This window comes from Hypomesus nipponensis, chromosome 1 (genome assembly GCF_054491055.1).
Source record: "Hypomesus nipponensis isolate SF chromosome 1, ASM5449105v1, whole genome shotgun sequence".
NCBI classification, from domain to species: Eukaryota; Metazoa; Chordata; class Actinopteri; order Osmeriformes; family Osmeridae; genus Hypomesus; species Hypomesus nipponensis.
The window spans coordinates 8,367,506-8,386,068 of NC_140361.1; positions in this window are offsets into that span (position 1 = coordinate 8,367,506).

Below are 18,563 nucleotides of genomic sequence, written 5' to 3' on the forward strand. Positions count from 1 at the left end.
AATAACAACACTAATCTTTACCTCCAATCTGTTCCTCCCCTCATTTTCTCTCTCTTTTTCCTTCTTTCTCGCCCCCACCTTCCCCTCCTGACTCTCTGTCTGTGTGTCACTCAATGGGACGTAAAGGGGATGCAGCGTACAGATCAGGGTATGGCCATTGCACACACAAAGTGTGCCTGCAAAAAACATGAACCCTTTTTGATTTCCTGGTTGCCCTTTCTGTGCTGTCTGTGAACAGTCCTCCACCTCTGTACTGTTCTGTCAATGAGCAGTATGAGGATATTACTGCAGAATATGGTATGTGTGTCCCTCTCACAAACAAGCATGTACACACACACGCACACAGTCCGGAACAGTCCAGAAACAGAATCTGTGACAAGCAGTAAAACACGGTCCATCCATGCACTAAAGTAGACCATGGTCTGTGTGTGTGTGTGTGTGTGTGTGTGTGAGAGATAGAGTGAGAAAGAGGGGCCCCTGTTAATAAAGACTGCTCTTTTAATTAACTCCTCATCTCTCCTCTATCAATCCATCCACCTCTCCACTTAGTGTGTCTAAATCGTTCATTCAGTCAGTCACTGGACTATATAGCTTTTGACTGACTTGCTATCAGCTTCTCTCTCCATTTATGCAATTCTATGAGTATATTTGTCTCTGTGTGTGTGTACCATCATTATGTTCACCCAAAGTGCCATTTATAAATGCATGCTGTAATGTCTCCTGTCTAGTTGTAAACACCATTGTGTCTCTCACACTCAGATGTTCCTCTAGAGAACAGGAGGAAGAGCAGGATATCCACGCTGAAACACACACACACACACACACACACACACAGCTGCAAGGTTGTGCACAAACAAATGACAGGAGAGATGAAGGAGGTATGTGCAGGGACAAGGACAATGTAATGCTGCACACAGCATCATAGCACACTTGAGAGAGAGATTGATAGAGACAAAAAAGGAAGTACTGACAGGAAATTAAACAGGTGGACAGACACACACACCACCAAACCAGAGAGGAAGATTCCACTGGATATACTGGGTTAGGACTCATGTCATCTAGTTAGTACATTGTAATCCAAAATCACATAATCCTGTTAGTCAGGTCAAAACCTGAGCATCATATGTCACTGGGTCAGTGTCTGTGTGTCTGTGTGTCTGTGTGTGTGTGTGTGTGTGTGTGAGTGTGTAAGAGATTGAGCCAGAGAGTGATGAAGCATGAGTGGGTGTGATCTCCTTTCGTTCCGGTTAAAGAGTCTGCTGGGCTCCAGCCAATTAGAGAGGAGCAGGACAAATGGCTCAGCTATGATGACATCATCAGTGATTCATAAAATGGGTCCTGTGCTGAGTGTAAAATGGCTGCTCGCCGGTTCCCACGCACGCACACAAATACACACACCTCTCATTTGTGAGCCTATGGCACCCCTAGTGGCCTGCAGAGTCACTGCACACACTACACTGAGTCACCGTGGGGGGACAGGGGAGGAGAGGTGCTGACAGAGCATAAACACACATACACACACACTCACACACACGCAGTATTCACCCACGCATGTGAAGTGGTCACAGACACAAACACATTTAGTTTTATAGTACAAGCTGATCCAACCTCTGCAGCACAAAGACAAAAGACCCCCTTCCTGAACCCCAAACTACTCACACACACTTCATGTCTGGTAACACTCCCCCCCCCACCCCTCTCCCCCCTGCCTCTATAACAGCTGCCTGACTTTGAGAGACAAACGGGTGTGTGAGAGCGAGTGTGATTGTGTGTGTGTGTGTGTGTGTGTGTGACTGTGGCTATGGCTAAGGACAATACACATGAAACAACAAAAATACTTCCAGTTCTTCATGTCTTCTGGTTCTAATTAAGCAGGAAAGAGCAGAAGGGGGGCGGGGTTAAGGAAGAGAGTGCACAATCCTGCATTCTCAGTCCGTTTCTGTGTGTGTGTGTGTGTGTGAGAGCTTGCACAAAGAAGAGACTGTTTATCAGTCACCAGCCCAAACACTGTCCTTCACTCCCCCTCATCCTCCTCCATACTCCTCTCTCACTCCCTCGCTCCTTAAAAGGCTACAATGTGTTTGAGGAGGTGATGGGTCGCCAGGCTCAGAGAGAGAGAGAGAAAGACAGAGAGAGAGAGACAGAGACAGAAAGAGAGAGAGAGACAGAGAGAGAGAGAGAGAGAGAGAGAGAGAGAGAGAGAGAGAGAGAGAGAGAGAGAGAGAGAGAGAGAGAGAGAGAGAGAGAGAGAGAGAGAGAGAGAGAGAGAGAGAGAGAGAGAGAGAGAGAGAGAGAGAGAGAGAGAGAGAGAGAGAGAGAGAGAGAGAGAGAGAGAGAGAGAGAGAGAGAGAGGTGAAGGAGACAAACAGAGAACTGGTGCTTTGGGTTTCTGCACTCTAACCCAGATGAACACACAGGTCCACACAAGCCCATCTAGCACAGGGCAACATATTAAAAACACTCCCTTTACTTTCCTTTCATCTAGGCTCTTCTCTTTCATGACCTCTCCTCCCTGTCATTCGCTCATTACCACTCCCTGAATGTGGGACAGGGTTATTTTTACTGCTTGAAAGCTTACAGATGACGGACTCCATTGTATCTGTATGGAGTTGGGGAGGCCCTCTACTGGCCACAGAGGAGGACTGCACCCTCAACTTTATATAACTTTCATACAGCTTTTTTCCATTGGACATTCTTGAATGCTGAGTTTCCCCCCAAGCCGAAGGTTTGAGGAGATGGTTTTGGATTTCACTGAAGAAGCCTTGCGGTGGTCGCACACACAAGTTTGGGAGTGCAAGGAGAACTCTTTTAAGCATGCTGAAGTTACTCCCACGCACAAACAGCAGTGATTTGTTGGCACCCAATTCAATACAGTTTAGGTCTTGTGCCACCCATTTTCTAAGTACTCGCAGAAAGTGTGTGTTTGACAGAGGAGCACATGGTGTGGAGACAGGAAGGAGCCAGAGGAGGGGGGGCATGAGGTCTTTGTCTAAACTTTGACCAGAAGGACAGAACTAAGGCAGACAGAAGAACAGCTGATGACTTGGTCCCTTTAAACTTTAAATGTCCACGTTATGTCAAAGTCTGTGTGTATGTGTGAGCGTGTGTGTATGTGTGAACGTGTGTGTGTGTGTGTTGAGAGAGAAAGAATAGGGGGGTTTCCACGGTAACCTCCGACTGAAAGAGCCCCTTTATCCTGTTTGTTTTTCTGAAAGGAAGCAGGGAGAAAGGATTCCTGGCAGTGTGTGTGTGTGTGTGTGTGTGCGAGAGCCAAGCACCAGATGGCTGGGTGCGGCTGAGGGGAGGGGGGAAGGAGGCAGGATGTGGGCGGGCCAGGATGAGGGGGAGGGCCTGGGGGCGGGGTTTAGAGTGTGCTCACTTGCGCTCCCCTGGTGCATGGAGAGTGTAAGTGCAGCGTGGTGTTGTCCACTACCTAACCCCAGCATCAGCAGGTCCCACATGCTGCTGAAGGATAGAAACACCTCAGAAACACTACCTAACCCCAGCATCAGCAGGTCCCACATGCTGCTGAAGGATAGAAACACCTCAGAAACACTACCTAACCCCAGCACCAGCAGGTCCCACATGCTGCTGAAGGATAGAAACACCTCAGAAACACTACCTAACCCCAGCATCAGCAGGTCCCACATGCTGCTGAAGGATAGAAACACCTCAGAAACACTACCTAACCCCAGCATCAGCAGGTCCCACATGCTGCTGAAGGATAGAAACACCTCAGAAACACTACCTAACCCCAGCATCAGCAGGTCCCACATGCTGCTGAAGGATAGAAACACCTCAGAAACACTACCTAAAACCAGCAGAAGATCCTTACCATGCCTTAACAAGATCTTCAAGCATTCTAGTGTAGCAAAACCATTTTTAATGCCATACATTATTTGTTTAATCTCAAATATAAAAAACTAAATAAAAGGCAGATTTTTTTGATTCTACATCAATAAATTAACATTTAAACATTTAAATAATACACAATATAAGCTACTTATGGTTACGCAATATACTGCATCTACAGTCTGCATCTACAGTCTGTCTGTCAATCAAGATCGTGAAGTCTTAAAGCTAAACACTTAACTGTTTTAAAAAGTGGCTCTAAAAAGGACAGAATGAGACTTTAAATAAAAGGCAACTTTCAATTTAAGACTAATAGTCGAACACAGGACATTGAGATGCGTTGCGCTCTAAAACAAAACTGCATTAATGACAACAATCCCAAAAGTGTATAGAAACTCTTCTTCTGAATCCTCAATGTATACGCATCATTCATGCAATCAATGTAGTGAGTGTGAAGTTGCAGTATCCAGACAGATGTCGGTGGTGAGGATAGTGATGTGTGGAGCCACAGTGCCCTCCACTGGCCGTATAGCAGTACTACATCTATGGTACACCAGAGTAGAACAACAAGTACACACCTGCCTTAGTGTATATCTCCCTCCAACGCTCACTTAGAGTGACCCTGAGAGTTTATCAGAGTGTGTGTGTGTATGAGCCAATTCTCCCAGGGCTGTGCTGACCTCTCTCTGCTCCCCTGGCCGTGAAGGTCTGTAATGATGACGCACATACACACACACACACATACACACACACTCACAGACTGCCGCTCGGCCTGCTTTGCTGATAAGGTGCTACAGCTGACACACAGACACAGATTCACCTTGAACTCCTATTCGCACTGCCTGAACCACACAAACACTTCATAAATCCCCTATTCAGACACACAAATAACAGCCCCCCCCTCCCCCATACACAGGCACAAACACACACACACTCACCGACCTACACACACAAAATCACCACCCACAAACAAAGCTCACCCACCCACTCCCAAACACCTCCCCCACATATCCTCCCTTCCAGACAGACGCCAGGAGGCAGGTAGAGGTGAGCTGGAAGACTCGCACACCGGTGCTGGTTATTAAATCAGCCTTATATGAGGCTCCCTCCCTGAGACACAGCCAAGATTTACAACAGCAATTACACCTGCTAATTACTAGAGAGAGGATGAGGAGGACAATACTGGAGGAGAAAGAGGGGGAGGGAAGGAGAGATGGAGAGGGAGGGAAAGGACAGATGAGGGAGAGACAAACTATGATGCAGGGGAGAGAAAAGGGGAGGGTAAGTGGGCGAGAGAGGGGGGGATCTATGAGTGTGGGCAGAGAGGGTGGGCACAGAGAGAGACAGGGAGAGACAGAGACGGAGGGAGAGGGAGAGAGACAGAGAGAGAGAGAGAGAGAGGCAGAGAGCTGGAGGAGGCGAGGGGGGGGGCTACAGAATGAGGGATACGGGAGTGTCGGGCAGCAGGAGGAGAGGAAGGACAGTAAAAGGTTGAGATAGAGGGGGCCATAAAAGCAGACAAACAAAGGTGACTCGAGGAGAGGGATGGAGAGAGAGCAAAAGGGTAAAAAAGAGAGGGAGGGAGGGAACGAGAGGGCAAACGAGTGCGAGGGAGCTACGTGCGCAAATGTGTCCACTTCTCATCCACTTCACTTTGTGAGTGACCTTGAGTTGCACACAATCACAGACTCTCTTAGAGTCTCACACCCACACCCACACCCACACACAGACACAGACACAGACACACGCACGCACGCACACCTCTGACTCATTCGTTCCAAGACTCTGCTTCACACCCTGGAGAGCTCTGACAAACCCAAAGCAACCTGTAGGGGGGTTGACACACCTTCTACCCTCAACACACACACACACACACACACACACACACACGTGTTGGTGCAAAGTGTGAGGTTGGCTGTGGATGTCCTTGATGTTGCATTGGCCTCCATGTTGTGTGTCTCCCTCTAGGGGTGGGATGGAGGAACTGACTCACTGGCCAACACTCACCACAATAACAGGGTACAAACCACGTCTCTGCATCTGATTAGGGCTTGATGAACTCCCTCACACGAGACACACACACACACACACACACACACACACACACACACACACAACGCCCTGAGGAGAGCTGGAAGGGAGGCCTTGAACTTCTGTCACTCTCAAATATTCATCACTGCCTTATGGAGAGATGACATAGACAAGGGGAGGGGGGGAGATGGAGGGGAACGACTGAGAAAGGAAGGTGATTGAGATGGAGGGGGCATGAGAGACAGAAAGAAAGGAAAAGAGGGATGGAGAAAGAAAGAAAGAGAGAGAACGAGAGAGATGGCTGCTTTGGTGTCATTCAATGCATTTGGTGGAATGCAGTGGTGGCATTAACATGGAGTTGAAATGAAGCTGACCTCCTGAGAGGATGAGGAGGGAGGAAGGGGAGAGGAAGATGAAAGGCACAGAGATAGGAACAGGGGTGCAGAGGACAGTGAAGAGCTCACCAGGAGAGGAGACGACACTCTGCTCCTGTCTCCATCCATCCATCTGCCTGTCTTTATCTCTGCTCCAGTGAGAAGGACAAAGGAAAGCACTCTCACTCCCTCTCTGCCTCCCCCTGTCGCTGATCCCCTCCCATTCTCCCCCTCCCTCCCTCGGCTTGCCTGGCGGGCTTGATTAGCAATCGTGAGATGCCCGCACGATGGAAAGCAGACTGGCACTCCGTCCCACACACCCAGGGCGCGTGTGGGAGGGGCGCGAGGCCAGTTCCACAGAGTTCTATGGGCCCCTGGGCTGTGCCTGCAGACAACATGGGAGGGGGAGCTCTTTCAAATGTCACCAACTGTTTGCAGGACGCACACACTGGCACACACACACTGGCACACACACACACATGTACAGACCCACAGGATGAGATGCAATAGCTTTAGCTTGATGTGTAGGAAGAAGGCTTCACATGTCAGGGCTCCTGTGCGCCAGACGGGGTGGGGAGGGGGGGTACCAACATAGAGGGAAGGGCTTGAAGAGAGGATGACAGGTGAGAGACAAGAACAGACAGATGAGGGATGAGGAAGAGAGAAAGACAGACAGCCAGGTGAGAAAGGGAAAAGACAGAGGTTAAGAGGTGGATGGATGAAAAAAAAGAAGCATGACAGGGATGGAGACAAAGATGAGGGGAGGTAGGGAGAGAGAGAGAGAGAGAGAGAGAGAGAGAGAGAGAGAGAGAGAGAGAGAGAGAGAGAGAGAGAGAGAGAGAGAGAGAGAGAGAGAGAGAGAGAGAGAGAGAGAGTGAGAGAGAGAGAGTGAGAGAGAGAGTGAGAGAGATGAGGAGGAGGACAGTTCTACTGAGACTTGGCCTTAATCAGAGGGATTAGCCTGTTGGGTCTGTCTGCTAGGACCATGAGGACGCACATGCACACGCAAACATGCACGTGCGCACACACAGACACACACAGACAGACACACACAGACACACACACACACACAGTTAGAAGTGGCTGCCAGAATGACTCTGGCCACAGGTTGGCCAGATTTACGGAAGGAGTCCCAACATGAAAAGAGAAACACACACCTAAACGGAGAGAGTGAAACATGTAAATCCCTCTGAAAACATCTGTCTCCAAAACATCCTCGAAGGAATTGGCCATAATCTGTCTCACACACAAGCGTGCACTCACACACACTCCTAATCCGGACATGTGCTTGCTGACCTACACTGGGTGAAGGGATGGGTTTTCAATCAGGCGGCAGAGTGAGTTAGTAAAGAGGACAACAATCAAGCAGAACACACTGAGGTCTGGACAACCCCCCTGCATGTGCACAGGCTGCTTTACACACACACACGGCGCCTTACAGTCCGTCTCTATGCTAGGCCCTGACCGGAGTGCACAGAGCTCTTGTATGCTGTGGTTATTTGTGTGTGGTTGTGCGTGTGTGTGTGTGTGTGTGTGCACATGTGCACACCACACCTGTGTTTAATTTTAGAACTGAATGAAAATCTGGAGAGAGATATATAGGGAGAGATAGGGCAAGAGGGAGAGATGAGGAGAGAGAGAGAGATAGGGCATGAGGGAGAGATGAGGAGAGAGAGATATCTGGAGAGGGAGAGCCAGATAGGGAGAGCTGTGGGCCTGCTCTCACGTTGTCTCACGGCTCAGTGAGTGTGTCAGTCTGTGTTCAGCCTCACTGAGGAGCCACTGAGAGCTGGCAGCTTGATTAAAATTTAACCCTGTATCTAACTGCTTGTCACACACACACAGAGCATAGGTACGGGTCATCATATACACACAACCATCCTTATGGTGACTACACACACCATTCGTAAATCCACACCAACACACACACTTTCTCAGAAGTGATTTCAGGAGATGAGAAGCGACGGAGCATAAAACACCACACAGACGGAGTGAAGAGAGGATGGAACCTCTCACACACACACACACACACACACTTTATGGATATGAGCCACAAAAAGCACACGAGGGAGCGAGTGGATTTCAAAGAGTATCAGCCTTGTCTTTCATTCTCTGATCCTCTTCTAAATCTGTCTATCTTTCTTCCAATTCCCTCCTTCCCTCTCTCGCCCTCACTGCCTCTGTCCCCGTTTCACTCATCTTCAATGTCCTTCTCACTCTTTCATCTCTATCCTTCTCCTTCACTCTCTCTCTTTCCTGTCCACCCCTCTCTCTCTCTCTCTCTCTCTTTCTCTCTTGCTCTTTCTCTTTCTCGCTCTCTCTCTCTTCCCCATCCTGTCCACCCTCCCGCTGTCATCGTATATCCCTCTCCTTCTTTCGCTCGTCTTTGCTACCTCCCCTGTCCATCCTCTGTTTGTCATCTCCTGTTCTCTCCTTCTGCCCTCCCTTCTTCCTCTGTCTGAACTGTCTGTCCTCCCCACCCCCCCTCTGGACTGTAGGAACGGAGGGGGTTCTGCTCTGAGGCCTTGGTCTCTTAATTAAGAAGCAGGGCGTAACGAGGCCGGAGCTAACGAGGTCACACACACACACACACACACAGATGACACATAGGAACACCAACTTGCTGAGTGCCATGTGCGGGCACACACACACACACACACACGTCTTCCACTTACTCTCAGATCAACACACCCAATCAGAGGCAGACCCCAGGGCCTAACCCTATGGGGCCAAGACTCAATCAGCTAGCACAATCAGAAACGGAGCAAAAACACCCACACACACACGACACAACCACCTGCCACACACACCCACATGTTCCGCACACACACACACAATAAGCCCAGGGCTGATGGAGGAAGAGAACCATGATATTAGTCTGTTCCCCAGCTAGGCACCCCCCCCCACATCCACCCCCTCACCCCCGCACTCTCACGTGTGAGGGTGGGGGGGGGGGCTGGGGCTGGGGGGGGGCTTGGGGGGCTGGGGGAGGGCTTGGGGGGCTGGAAGTACACCGTGTTGCTATTTTGAGAGCGTCCGTTCCCAGTGAAGGTGACTTTGGGCTCTGCAAAGCGGTAATTGGGTACACATACAAATGCCTTTTTCTCTTTCTTTGCCACGTTCATTCCTAACTCGCTCTCTTTCTCCTCCCTCTCCTCCTCTCTGGCGAGGCCCCGGACCTGATTACATTTCCCAACACTAGAGCGAGGGAGACGGAGGAAAGGAGAGAGACCGATGATTGACTAGAAAAATGTAGACAGGGAGAAAGAGGCCGGGATGGTGGGGGTTATAAAAAATAAATAAACTAATGCTCACACCTCGCCTATACATACGTACATGCACAAACACACCCCCATCTCATTTACTCAGTTGGGGAGAGGAGCAGAGCAGAGGAGAAACAGAATGTCAGTCTCGCTGTCACCCTGCTCTTTCCTCCAGACACACACACGCACACACACACACACAAGCACACAAAGACAGACACAACATCTCATTTCCTCAGACGAGTGACACTTCCCCTCTCTTCCCCTGCTCGGGAGTTGTGGTGATAAAATTAGAATTCCTTCATCTGCCTCTCTCTCTCCCCCAGTGACTGGGCAAAAGGTAAGGACTGGAGGGATAGAGAGAGAGAAGCCAGAAAGGGGTAGGGAGAGAGGCAGATACATTGATAGGTAGAGAGAGAGAGGTAGAGAGAGGTAGAGAGAGGTAGAGAGAGGTAGAGAGAGGAGAGAGAGAGAGAGAGGACAGAATGAGGTAAGGACAGATGCAGAGAAATGGATAGGTGGAGAGAGAGAGAAGAGAGAGAGAGAAGAAAGGACATGACCAGAATCCAAACAAGAGACGGTAAACGAGAGAGGGTCTCTTGGGAGTCTAATCGCCATGACAACCCTGCCCTCTTGTCTCCTCCACTGTCCGGAGGCTGACTAGAGGACAACCTTCCTGGACCTTAGCACCGACACACACACATACACACACATGGACATATTGTTGGATATATATATATATATATATAAGAGTAGATCAAAAGGTCCAACTTTCTCCCTTCTTCTTAGGTATTCTAGAATCAGATGCTGAATTCATTAATTGATGAAAAATGAATTACAAGGGGAACAAGAGTGTGCATCAAAGTCTATCGGCAAAAAATATATAAAGTGTCTGTGCATGTGACTTTCACCAAGAGTGTGTGTATGTGTGTGTCTACAGGGACAGGGTAGAGGGCCCACAGAGTATAATTAAAAAAGAGAGAGTCCTTGGAAGGAACGGACTGCAGCAGAAAACTAAAAAAAGAAAGAAAAAGGAAGGGAGAGAAGAAGGAGGAAAGGGATGGTATGGTAGCACTGACCTTTAAAAGGAAGAGAAAGATAGAAAAAAAAAAAACTGAGAAAGAGAGAGAGAGAGCGAGAGAGAGAGAGCGAGAGAGAGCGAGAGAGAGAGAGAGAGAGAGAGAGAGAGAGAGAGAGAGAAATGTATGAGAAGAGAGAGGTTAGGTGATTAAATTAAGTAAACTGAATGGAATATAGCCTGCATACTTAAGCAAGTCAGGAAAGGGGGTGGGTGAGAGTGGGGAGGCGAGGAGAGAAAGTGGAAGGAGAGAAGAGAGAGGAGGAAAAGGAGGAATGAGAGAGAGAACGATGGGGAGGGATCGTAAGCCGAAACCTACAGGGACACAATGATACGGCTGTCTGACAGCAGATGTCAGGAGGAGGGGGAGAGAGAGGGAGAGAGAGAGAGGTAGAGAGAGAGGTAAAGAGAGAGAGAGGGAGAGAGATGAGGGAGGGAGAATTGGGATTCTCTGAAGCAGAGAAGCAACGTACAGACTGGATATCCACCCCATCTTCCCACAGGAAGGGAAGAGAGGCTTAGGGTCAAGTCGTGTGTGTGAGTGTGTGTGTGTGCAGTTGTAAAATATTGCCCTTGAGCCAACCTTGACTGCTGTTTCACTCTGGTGAGGCATTGTGTTCAAATGAACACACTCTCAATCACTTTCTCTCTGACACACACGCACACACAGTAGTATAGCAGGTACAGTACAGTAGTATAGTAGTATAGTACGTATTGTAGCGTTGTACGGTAGGATAGTAGGTTAGGGTTAGTACAGTCTGTACTATACAGGTATATGTGTATAGAAGGTATAGTACAGTAGTTTAGCAGGTACAGTAGAGTAGTATAGCAGGTATAGTCCAGTAGTATAGCAGGTATAGTAGAGCAATAGAGTAGTATAGTAGTATAGCAGGTATAGTACAGTAGTATAGCAAGTATAGTAGAGTAATAGAGTAGTATAGTAGTGTAGCAGGTATAGTAGAGTAGTATAGCAGGTATAGGCCTAGTACAGTAGTATAGCATGTGTAGTATAGTATAGCATGTGTAGTACAGAAGTATAGCATAGAACCGCAGTATAGCATGTATATAGCATGTATCGTACAGCAGTATAGCACAGCAGTATAGTACAGCAGTATAGCATGTATATAGCATGTATCGTACAGCAGTATAGCACAGCAGTATAGTACAGCAGTACAGCATGTATATAGCATGTATCGTACAGCAGTATAGCATGTATCATACAGCAGTATAGCATGTATATAGCATGTATAGTACAGCAGTATAGCATGTATATAGCATGTATAGTACAGCAGTATAGCTAGCCTCCCATCTCAGAACAGGTCAAAAGTCACCATCAGGTTCTCTCTCCCACATTGTGTCTGTGTGTGTGTCTGTGTGTGTGTGTGTGTGTCTGTGTGTGTGTCTGTGTGTGTGTCTGTGTGTGTGTCTGTCTGTCTGTGTGTCTGTGTGTCTGTCTGTCTGTGTGTCTGTGTGTCTCTCTCTCTCTCTCTCTCTGTGTCTCTCTCTCTGTGTGTCTCTCTCTCTGTGAGTCTCTCTCTCTGTGTGTCTCTCTCTCTGTGTGTCTCTCTCTCTGTGTGTCTCTCTCTCTCTGTGTCTCTCTCTCTCTCTGTGTCTCTCTCTCTGTGTGTCTCTCTCTCTGTGTGTCTCTCTCTGTGTCTCTCTCTCTGTGTCTCTCTCTCTGTGTCTCTCTCTCTCTCTGTGTCTCTCTCTCTCTCTGTGTCTCTCTCTCTCTCTGTGTCTCTCTCTCTGTGTCTCTCTCTCTGTGTCTCTCTCTCTGTGTCTCTCTCTCTGTGTCTCTCTCTGTCTCTCTCTCTCTGTCTCTCTCTCTCTCTCTCTCTCTCTCTCTCTCTCTCTCTCTCTCTCTCTCGTGAGTAATGGCGTGAGCGAAGGATGGTGGCAGAGGGCTATAAAAGTGTAATTTGCTCCATTTTCCTCAGGAAACCAAATTCACTTTCTCTCCTCCGTAACAATCTGTTAACATTCAGACAGCCAGCTCGGCAGACAGGGCATTACACACCCACGCCTGCAACTAATGACCCTCAGACACACACACACACACACACACACACACACAGATGTATACACTTACACACACACAATTGCGAGGACACACCAAGCACAATGACGCACACACATTTGCTTCAATTCAGCCAGTAATGGACTGAGAAAGTGAGAAAATGAGAGAGGGACAGAGAGAGAGAAAGAGAGAGAATCGAGGAGGAAAAATGGAACATTGGAACAAATTCTCAGAGTATAGTGGATAGGCATGTTTCTTAGAATTAAATTAGTTTTTTTTTTCTCCAGATTCTCTCTCTCTCTCAAAAACTCTCCAACTATTTTTTCCAACCCCCTGCCTCTCAAGCTCCCTCGCTCCCTCATCCCTCTCTCTCTCTCTCTCTCCTCCATTTCCGCCTCTCCTCTCCTCTCTCGGCGAGCTAATAGTTCCCTCCTTTGTTCTTGGGGAACAGCAGGGGGAACAATGGCGGAGTTCGCCCGTCGCCGTGGCGACAGGCGTGAGAATAGAAGCGAGGGGAGGATGTGGTTGTTAGCCGGCACCGGGTTCCGATCGCCTCGCTAATTACACTCGTCTCCATGCACACCGCAATTAAGCCCTGTACGCATTCCGCCGCGCTCAGAATAACCGCCATTGCCACACACACACACACACCCGCCACCACTCGCAAACACAGAGTGAGAGAAAAAGATTGGAAAGACCGATTGAGAGAGACAGGAAATAAGGGAGAGAGATGTTTTCAAATGGCTATTATTATTGGCAAGTGCATAGTTGTAGAAGTTCATTAAACTTCCTACACGTTCACATCCTCAGAAAACTGCTGCAATCCTCAACCTGGCTGATTAGTGCTGATTGGCCTGTAGAACGGTACTGCATGCTGCTCATCATGTGCTGAGGAGGAGGAGCAGCACTCGAAGACAGACTAGACCAGCAGATAGGAGCCCTCAGGAACCACACGACACACGGGCAGACAGAGACAGAGAGACAGACAGAGAGGCTGCAGACAGACAGGCAGACAGACAGGCTGCAGACTGGATCTCAGTAGGGGTGATAATAGTAATAATCTCTGTTGCTTCTGAAGGAGGAATGAAAGATGAGGGACGGAGACAACAGAGAAGGATGAGGGGGTGGAGAGAAAGAGGGAGGGAGGGATGAGAGAGGTAGAGAGAGGGAGGGAGGTGGAGAGCGGGAGGGATGAGGGAGGTAGAGAGAGGGAGGGATGAGGGAGGTAGAGAGCGGGAGGGATGAGGGAGGTAGAGAGAGGGAGGGATGAGGAAGGTAGATAGGGATGAGGGAGGTAGAGAGAGGGAGGGATGAGGGAGGTAGATAGAGGGAGGGATGAGGGAGGTAGAGAGAGGGAGGGATGAGGGAGGTAGAGAGAGGGAGGGCTGAGGAAGGTAGAGAGGGATGAGGGAGGTAGAGAGAGGGAGGGATGAGGGAGGTAGAGAGAGGGAGGGATGAGGAAGGTAGATAGGGATGAGGGAGGTAGAGAGAGGGAGGGATGAGGGAGGTAGAGAGAGGGAGGGATGAGGGAGGTAGAGAGAGGGAGGGATGAGGAAGGTAGAGAGAGGGAGGGATGAGGAAGGTAGAGAGGGATGAGGGAGGTAGAGAGAGGGAGGGATGAGGGAGGTAGAGAGAGGGAGGGATGAGGAAGGTAGAGAGGGATGAGGGAGGTAGAGAGAGGGAGGGATGAGGGAGGTAGAGAGAGGGAGGGATGAGGGAGGTAGAGAGAGGGAGGGATGAGGAAGGTAGAGAGGGATGAGGGAGGTAGAGAGAGGGAGGGATGAGGGAGGTAGAAAGAGGTATGAAAGATGAGCTCAGCAACTACAACTCTGCTAATGCAATGAAGGTCAGGGTTTCTCTCAAAGCAGATGAGATGAATTGAAGCCGATGATTATCTGTCATGTGTGCCTTAGTCACTCTGTAGGCAGAGCGTGACTGAGGCCTCATCCACACTGAACGCTATCCATCCAACATCTCTCACACACACACTTCACCCAGTTTCTAAACTGCACTGTGTCTGGTGTTGGACTCTTCTCCAGTTTATACATCTCTTTTTCTCTCTCACTCCCTTTCTCGCATTCTCTCTCATTGCGATGATCTCCTCTCCCCAGATAAAGGGGTTTAACTTCAGACAAATTAGCACAGTAGGGAAGCAGGAGGGAGGGAGGGGGAGGCGAGAGGAAGGATTGAGAGATGGAGAGATTTAGAAAGACAGGATAAGCTCAGTTCCAGGTCACACTGTATCTGTCACAACTTAACTTCTACAGAAGTTCCCTCCACCCACCTCTCTCTCTCCCTCCCTCCTTCTCTCTCTCTCTCTCTCTCTCTCTCTCTCTCTCTCTCTCCCTCCCTCCACCCTTCTCTCTCTCTCCCTCCCTCCACCCACCTCTCTCTCCCTCCCTCCACCCACCTCTGTCTCTCCCTCCCTCCACCCTTCTCTCTCTCTCCCTCCCTCCACCCACCTCTCTCTCCCTCCCTCCATCCTTCTCTTTTTCTCTCCCTCCATCCTGCCTCATTACTATCTCCTTTTCAACATGCCACGCCAATCCCTCAACTTCTTAATTCCTCCCTTGCCCTCCATATCTCCACACATCCGATCATCCCTCCCCTCCACCTCCCTCGCTCTCTCGCTTGCTGTCCCTCACCGCTCCCACCTGAACTCCACTCCCCTCTAGCCCTCCAGCCCCCCCCCCCTCCTCCGTTAAGAGGCGACCCGGAAACATGTGTTCTACTCGCTCTCCCTCATGTCTCCTCTATAATTCATGCTGTTTAACGCACAAGCTCCAAACAAGCATGTGCGTGGGAGACGGCACACCATGGTGACGGGACACCATGGCGACGGGACACCATGGCGACGGGACACCATGGCGACGGGACACCATGGCGACGGGACACCATGTCGACGGGACACCATAGCGACGGGACACCATAGCGACGGGACACCATAGTGACGGGACACCATGGTAACGGTACGCTTCAGCCTGGAGCAGCAGAACGAGAGCTGTGAGGGTTAACACGAAACGAATGCTGACACACACATACGCACACGCTGACTGGCTGCTGAGGAGGATGAGGAGTGAAAGTCACATTAAACAGCAAACTCGTCCTGTTTTGCGCTTGTACCCCGAGTCCATTTTCATAATGCATTAAAAACACCAGTCAGACGGAGACAAAGAAGAGAGGAGGGAGGGAGAGAGAGAGAGATGAAGGGAGGGAGGGGAAGTAGACATCCTCAAAGTAATCTAGGGCTCGTGGATGGAGCCAGCGTAGAAAAGGAGAGCGATAACGGCAGCGGGAGCAGAGGAGAAAGATGAGAAGGGAGAGATAGGAAGAAGGAGAGGCTGGCAGACAGAGACATAGAGCCATCTGAAGAGATGGAACGATACATGAAGAGAGCAGGGGAGGGAGAGAGGGAGTTGCAGAAAGTGAGGGAGAGAGAGAGAGATGGCGATTGTGCTGATTTCAATTGTGCCTCTGGTGAGTGCATGCGCGTGTCTGTGTTTGTGTGTAATTGTTGACAGGGGGCAGAGGGTTCTCCGTTTCAGCACTAGCAGGCTGATTAAGAGTTTGGGGCGAAATGGCCACGGGCCACAACTGCCCTTGTTATCATGACCCAGTGGGCCAAAACACACACACACAGTGTGAATCATCCTAACACAGGCCCAGAAAGCCGGGCTGGACTGCAGTAAACCCTGGGGGCAGAGCTGAGCCTTGGACATGCTGTCCAGCCCTGCTGAAGCCATCCTCCAGCCCTGCTGAAGCCATCCTCCAGCCCTGCTGAAGCCATCCTCCAGCCCTGCTGAAGCCCTGCTCCAGCCCTGCTCCAGCCCTGCTCCAGCCCTGCTCCAGCCCTGCTCCAGCCCTGCTCCAGCCCTGCTGAAGCCCTGCTCCAGCCCTGCTCCAGCCCTGTTCCAGCCCTGTTCCAGCCCTGCTGAAGCCATCCTCCAGCCCAGCTGAAGCCATCCTCCAGCCCTGCTCCAGCCCTGCTGAAGCCATCCTCCAGCCCTGCTGAAGCCATCCTCCAGCCCTGCTGAAGCCATCCTCCAGCCCTGCTCCAGCCCTGCTGTAGACCTACTCCAGCCCTACTAAAATAAGAGCAAGATTAGTGAGGACATCTAACCCTGCGTGGCTTGTCATTTTTGCCTGAACACAGTAATCCAATATTCCAGTGAGAGAGACAGAAGGCGTTTCCATGTGTGTGAGAGAGAGACCGACGTGCTGGAGCACAAGCGCTCCAACTCCCAGGGTTGTAAGAGCACTAAAAGCCTCAGCAGCCACGCACTAAATCTTTTATAGAACATTAATAAAAACAATATCATTACTGTCTGCTCTCTCAACACTCACACACACCTCACTGCTTCTGGCAGCTGCATGTGTACACACACACACACACCTCTGTGTACATGTTACCTATCCACTTCTCCCTGTCATCCCTGTTTCTCATCTCCTCTCCCTGCCTCTCTGCATCACTGTTGTTCCGTGGCTAGCCTGTCTCTGTTTTCCTCTTGTTTGTGTGACAGGTCACACGCGCACACACACACACACACACACACACACACACACACACACACACACACACACACACACACACACACACACACACACACACACACACACACACACACACACACACACACACACACACACACACACACACACACACACACACACACACACAGGGATAGAGAAGGATGGGAAGTTTGAAAGTAAGAGAACAGAGGGAGCCACTCTAGCAACATTTGAATGTATTCAGTCTGGGAAACGATGCACGGTTATTACATATCTCACACACACATCCGGACACACACACACACACACACAACCACAAACAGACACACATCCAAACATAACAACCCCCCCCCACACACACACACGCACCCCCCCACACAGTTCTACATGCACATGCACACGAACACACCTGCATCTCTATTCAACTACTCAAACAAGAAGTGGGGGGGGGGGGGCACAAAAGCCTGTCAGGATGACAGGGAGAGCCTTTACACAGAGCTCTGACAGGAGCAGAGACAGGACGACAGAGACTGAAAGAGGGAACATGAGAGAGAAATAGGGGGAGAGAAAACTGAAAGGCAGACAGAAAGAGAATGAGCGAGAGAATGAAAGAGGAAACATAAGGGAGAGCGAGCTGGGGAATGAAATCCAGACAGGAAGCGCGAGAGAAGGAAAGCCTGCAGACCTTCAAAAGAGCGAGTAATGGAGGGAAGAGAAGAGATGGAAGTGAGAGAGAAAAGGTGGGCAGGAAGAAAGGGGTTTTGAATATGCTTCATACGCAAAGAAAAGGAGAGAGAGAGAGTGACAGAGAGTTGTGAAGAATAATACATGTGTTGGAGAGAAAGAAGTGGAAGAAGAATGAAAAAGAGAGAGAGGGAGAAAAAGAGAGAATGCGGGACGAAGACTATTTCTCTTTCTGCTTAGTTCAGTATAATCCTCACCCTAAATTTACTCTGGTGAAGGGGTGTGTGTGTGCGCGTATGAGTGTGTGTGTGTGTGTGTGTGTGAGGGAGAGAGAAAGCCAGCAAATCACACAGATAACATTACACTGTAAATTCCTAATTAATCCGCCTAAACTGGATTAGCGAACGGAGCAGGGCATGACAACGTCAGTATTCCACCCCATGCCCCAATAACCCTGGGTGTGTCTGTGTGTGTTTTATGTCACTTGAACTCTTTCTGCTCAGATCTCCACAGGGCTTTCCTCTGTCTCTGATGTTGGGAAATGAAGATGGCAGAGCTGTGGGTCCGCAGAGAGCCAAGGAGACCTAAGCACACACAGCTATTTCCCCAGACCACAGGTCTGTCACTGCTTATGAATTATTGTTCGGAGAGGAGGCCTAGTCACATTACTCTCCACACAGTTGAACTGTGGACCCTGAGGGGAGTAACACACACCCCGCCTGGCAGAGTGACCCTCCCCTCCCTGTGGGCACAGT